This window comes from Falco cherrug, chromosome 5 (genome assembly GCF_023634085.1).
Source record: "Falco cherrug isolate bFalChe1 chromosome 5, bFalChe1.pri, whole genome shotgun sequence".
NCBI lineage: Eukaryota > Metazoa > Chordata > Aves > Falconiformes > Falconidae > Falco > Falco cherrug.
The window spans coordinates 73895777-73901776 of NC_073701.1; the positions used below are offsets into that span (position 1 = coordinate 73895777).

General features: G+C 40.3%; 1 protein-coding gene across 2 annotated transcripts in view; it reads right to left on the minus strand.

Annotated features, from left to right (window-relative positions):
* The window catches only part of CD36 (CD36 molecule), a 39054-nt gene extending 35648 nt beyond the window's left edge, over positions 1–3406 (minus strand). Inside the window, exon 1 of one of the 2 annotated variants that reach the window (XM_027811433.2) lies at positions 3250–3406. The gene's annotated coding sequence lies outside the window, so the exon portion shown is untranslated. Of the gene's footprint in view, positions 1–2112; positions 2259–3249 lie in introns of those variants that run through there. The other variant, XM_027811434.2, reaches the window with a different exon arrangement.
* Positions 3407–6000: the final 2594 nt, after the last annotated feature.

Sequence of the window (6000 nt, forward strand, 5' to 3'; positions counted from 1 at the left end):
CAGGGGATTTTTCCAGTTAATGAAGAGGTAAGTTTAAGGTCAACTTTTTGGTGACTTCTCAAGAGTTGAAGACTTGCCAAATGACTGACACCCTTTTCTTTCAGTTCACATGTTCCAGATCCATGTCTTTGGTCTGAGCAACATGCAGATCTTCCCTGGGACTTCAGTTCAGCCTCCAACACCAGGTATTAAAGTCAAATCATGAGTCTACTATGAGAAGAAACCTCCTTTATATCAGGCTAGCACAAGAAGAAAGCTCAACCAACCCCATGTCCTGGAACAGTTGTCCAGCCCCAATTTGAGAATCAGAATCAGTGGTTGGGATAGTACCAAGGGATCCAGAACTGTGCCAGCAAGACATAGATTTTCTTCCAAAAGAAAGGGAGACATAGAAAATCATCTGGAGATGATGAGTACAGGCCAAAGCTCTTCCTGGTTAAAAGTTCTGCCTCAAGAGGAAATCACAGACTACAGCAGCGGCAGCACAGACCTAATGGAAACACTTTCAGAAAAGCAGATTTTCCCTTCCACCTGGCAGTCAAGGTACAGACTGTGTGGGTTTTGCCTACCAGTCTGGGTGAGGAAGCAATACTTAGTTTCAAGAAAATGTGTGCCAACTGATGCGGAGTTTTTCACCTTTTATACCCTATCCTCATGGATCTGGTGAGCTAGGCTTTCTTGAAACTACTTTGTTACACAAAAACTCTATTATACATTTTTTTTACACCAATGGATGTCTTTCCTCTTCTTTAGGTGCTAATGTATTACTCTTGTGTATGTGACAAAGGAATTTTTCTTTTTTTCATATTTTTCTTGTGAATATATTTAATTACTGCAATGAAAGTATAAAGCATAGATCACACACCCCCTGAAAAACCCAACCCAAACTGAAAAATCAAATCAGCCTTGCCACAAGACACACCTTGGCAGCAGATGAAGTTCTAAAGAAATTAGGAAAAATTTTGTAGTATTATTGCATATTAAGGAACATTAACTTTGAAGAACAGAGCAGTTGAAAAAGTCCTAGAAGTGATTTCTGTGCACTGGCAGTGAATGAAGTAGGCAACAACAAATAGATACTCTGAACTCTTCAGATCATGTAATTTTCTGATGCTAACATAGTGCATTATTCTTTCAGATGAAACCATGTTACAGAAATATGCATATAACTATCAGTTACACAGAAAGTAGTTCCAGAACATAATAATTTAACTGAATAAAACCCTACATTTCTGATCACTTTCCTGGTTATGCCAGTTATATAAATGGTTCTGAAGTCTCACTTGAGGACAGAAAAAATTCCCCCAAACTAGGCAACTACAGACTACACATTTTTTTATAAGGACATTTCTGCTGAGCTTTTTTTTTTTTTAAATAATCACTAAGTTAATATCATCGTTATTGTATCAGTTGTCAACGAGAATCAGATCACTAAGACAGCACAAGTTATTAGTATTTTCATGACTATTCTATATTTATTGAGTTGATCCCAGCATTTCTGTATCAAAATTAAAGAAATGTTACATCAGCATCTTTATCGGACACAAAGTATAATTTTAAATCTACATAGAAATGCACATATGTGCCTTTTCCTCTAATTTACTACTACAGTATTTTCAGATGTTCATTTATAATACACTTACAAAACACACATTCCATGATCAGCCATACACTTAATATTTCTCTTAATCCATATTTACTTTTTATAATAAATGTATATAATCCTTTATATAGAGATTTTTATATGTAAGATAATAATTCACAGTCATAGGATTATATACACTTGTTACAGTTTAAAATATGAATACATTTCTATTTGCAATGTACAGTGAAATATTAGCAATATATTAAATACTATCAAGATATAAATATGGAAATGAAAAATTTTCATTATCAGTATATTTACTCTTTCTGAATTTTAGTGAACAGGCTCTTAGAGTTGTAACAGTCAAGAAATAGAGGCTGAATGGCATGTGTCTTTGCTTTTAATAATTCTAGCATATAAGAGCGTTTTGCTAGCAATAGGATGCAAAAGTATGCTCACAAGAAACAAATACAATGTCCAACTATGTGCTGAGAAACTGCATTTAGTCCAGGAGCAGGGTCACATACCTGTATGGTGGGAGAGCTGCTCTTACTACCCTTGCCACCAGGAGCTGGAGAGCTGCAGAAGAGCCTGCTAAGTTAGCTCCTTATTGACAGAAAAAATCAAGTTGCTGTAGCAACCCAGTGCCCTATGAGTCAGTTGATCTTTCATCAGCCACAAAGAGAAAAAGAAAGTTGCACAGACCTTTCAAACTCCTTAGTAGCCAAGCTGTCTCAAGTATATAAGGAATTATAAGACCCCTGAGCCAAAGATAATACTTTTTCACACTTATGCTTTGCAAGAAAGACCAGTTCTGACAAATCCTTTCAACACCAGCCTCTGCCTCTGAATCCTTTATCCTCTGCAATAACTCAGCACTTGGAGGCAATGTATCAGGTCCCTCTTGCCGATCCAGAACAAGCTTAATTGACTTTGCTCCTTGCAATGACTCTGCAAACACAATCTAATCCCAGTTAATCCTTACAACACACTGGAAGCCAGGTAAGGGGTTTCACACTGGAGATAACTCTTCAGATTTGGGCTTATTATACTTACTTACACAAAAGGCAGAGACAGGTCAGAATGAGGGATCACAGCTGTGAATACAGATGCTCAGATCCACAGGACTCTTTCTAATGATTTCCACAGGCTTTGGTTCAGTACTTTGTTATCTAAATGAGCATCTGAGCCAAGTGAGAGTGCTGTTGCTTCATCTGCCTGTCCTGTTGGACCTTTGCTAGATCCTTTTATCATAGCAGTGATGAACTGTTTAAAATACTTTTTAAAAAATATTAAAGTTTTAAGCACTGTATTGATTTTTTTTTATTTGAATAGGAGGCACCTCCTTCCAGACAGTTACAGCAAATAGCAACAGTGAGAAGCCTGTCTTCCAAGGCCTGTCATAATTAAGATAAAAGCTGTCCCAGAGGGTTAACAGGACCCCGAGGTGAGTCAGTATGACAGGAGCTATAAAGCTACATCCCACACTCAAGAGCCATCCCATGGCACAAGCCTCCTTGCCTGGCTTTTCAATGCAGTTCTTCTTTAAAGTTAGTCAGAAAATGAAACAAAAAGGGAAAGGAAGAAGAGAAAAATATTCCTGACATTTCCATTAATCTGGATATTTTCTGGCCTATTCTTTTATGTAATTGCTGTTGTTCTACCTTTGGTCTTCTTGGAGACTCGTTGGTTGCTTCCTGTGTGGCTTTCGCAGATGCAGCCTCCAGCTTGTTGCCAGAGCTCCCTTCTGCCTTCCTTTCTACATGTGCTTCCTTTTACTACTCCCCAAGAATCTCCTCCCTCCTCCAGCTCTCTGTATATCTCTCCCACCTACCACCCTATCATCTCAGCAGTCACTCCTCCACCAAGCATCTCCTTTAGTCTGTCTCCTCCCCCATTGGATTATCCTCTAATCTTTTTCCCCACCTCCAGAATTTACAGCTTTCCATCAGTTACGTCCTTGTCCCCTGCCATTATCATTTATGTTTCCCCAAATCTCCCCTGATACTTTTCTTTTTTCTCCTGTTTCCTTCTTCTCCCTGTGCCTGAATTCCCGGTATATAACCTTCTCGCGCTATCAGTTAATCAAAGAGCTGGGTGCAACTGAAAGCCAGATTTATCAGTGCTCTTTGGTACACAGATAAATCTTACCTGAAATGGTTAATTATAAATAATAATTTAAGTTTGGTAAATTAATCCTGTAATGTGTTCTTGTTTGTGTTCCTTCCTAAAGCCCCAGAACAGTAAAGCCCATGGTATTCCTGCCCATTATCTTTTCCCTGCCCAGCTGTTATTCAGCACTCTGTTTGAAGTCCTCCCACTCCTAAGAAAATGAATACTGAACAGCTTCACCCATACACAAAGAAGCACATGTGCCAGTTAAGGAAAAGTAAACCTTGTCCTTGAATTACCTGCACCATAACTGAAAGAGGATCTGAGATGATGCCAGGAACAGCTCAGACTTCTCTGACTGCAGAGTCAGACAGGTTCAGTGGCGAAGCAGCCACGTTGGGCTACCGGAACTGGTGCTGTGTGTCCCAACATGAAGGGAGTCATTTAGCATGACTCCCCTCCCCTTGGGACCAGTAACCAAGTCCATGATACCCTTAGAGCAAATTAAGGTGAAATTACATCAGCCAACAAGTTTTATGATTTATTAATACAAAATACAAGGCACATGTTTAGACACAATAGCCGAATGGCAATTACTTTAACTGCATAAGCAAGTCCCGTGCCACATGTTTTTACTTAGATCTGGTCGCTATTCAATAAAAAGAAAGAAAGGGGGGTGTGGGGGAGGGTGGGTGTGGGGGGGAGAAGAGTTATCACCACCCATGGATCCAGCGGCGCCCCATTGGTTCATTTTCATCCTGGGTGTCTTGCTGGTGGGGGTCCCACCTGAACTTTTGTAGATTCAGGTTTTTTTGCTCTCAAGAGGATGCCCCCCCATTTACACAAAGGGAGGGCGGGTGTAGTCTGTGCCTGTAGAAGCTCAGCATGTACTCAGGGGGTCCTCATTGGTGGTCACAAGGGGTGAGCACCCCCAAAAGCTTTAGGCAGCCCTTGCTGTGTACGTGAGCAGTTTCCTTACATTACCACAGAAGTTTCTTCCAGGAAATGATAGCTGGGTCTTGCCTTCATGAGACCTACAGCTGTTACACCCTATAAAACCTTGTGGTTACCAGTTTAGGCAACAGCAGCTCAATTTGCAGCAGCATCTCATTTCAGCTCCTCTCCAATCTGAGCAGAACAGCTTTGCACCAGTTCTGCTTGAATTTGTGTGCTACACAATGTTTAAGGCAATCATCAGTATATTGGTTCCTTTACACTGTGCCCTTCCTTCCAACCCACAACAGCCAGAAAGAAAATGGAATGTATCCATCCCCTCTTTCTTATGCTCTGAGAAGTCAAGGCACTCGTTAGCGTTTACAGTTTAAAAACGATCCTTAAAATTACATAGGATAAAGATTACAGAACTGTAAACATGCCGTCACAACATGAAACATCCCAGGCATGTTTGTGGTGAAGCGCACACCCTCCATGTAATTATACTCCGGCTTCCTTGTTTTAGGCAAAAAGTAACAATAGTCACTTATCAGATTCCCAAAATGGTATTGGAGGGGATTCAGAAGACACTCCCAAGACTCTCTGGGTAGTAACAGCCACAGGATTACAGACATATAAACACTCAGTTCCTCCAGCTTCTGGCAACCATTTCTTCCATGCTGCACTCTGTTCTGCTAGTGGTTTTTTAGTTAGCTTTTCTCCAGTCTGTCTTTCACAATTACTCTTCTCAGCTGCCAGGCTCTAACATGGACTTTGCCTCTGTTCCCTAAGGCTTGCTCTCAGCCTGTCTGCCCATGTCCTTTCTGAGGATAAATCCTGACCATATCAGAGCAGTCCCTCTAAAAGTCTTGGATGTGCAGACTGAAATGCTCATCTCAGCACTGCACCTTCATGCAACAGAGAAGTATTTTTCCACTGTATTTCTGTGTCTAAAAACTGCTTTAACAACAGTTGCACAACCCAGGTCTTATTGAACATCATGTATTCCAAAGTTCGTGTCCCCAGGGGAACATGCCAGTATCTTGATCAAACACCATGGGCAACTATCAGCTGATATCTGTCAGTTTACCTACCATAACTCTGTCTAGGGTTCTAATGTGTCTGTGATTCTAATGTACACATGCCTAAATAGTGCCTGTATACACATTCAAGTAATGTGTACAAATTTCCTGACAGAAAACAACTGCAAATTTACAACAAAATTACAGACAGAAACAACTGCAGTGGAGAAGATTTTTCACGGCCTCCCAACAGCTTTCCTGGCAGACAGCTCTCAACCATTAGGCTTATAAAAGAACTATTAAAAAAAACTTATTAAAAAAACCAAACCCACAACTTCTTTGCCATTT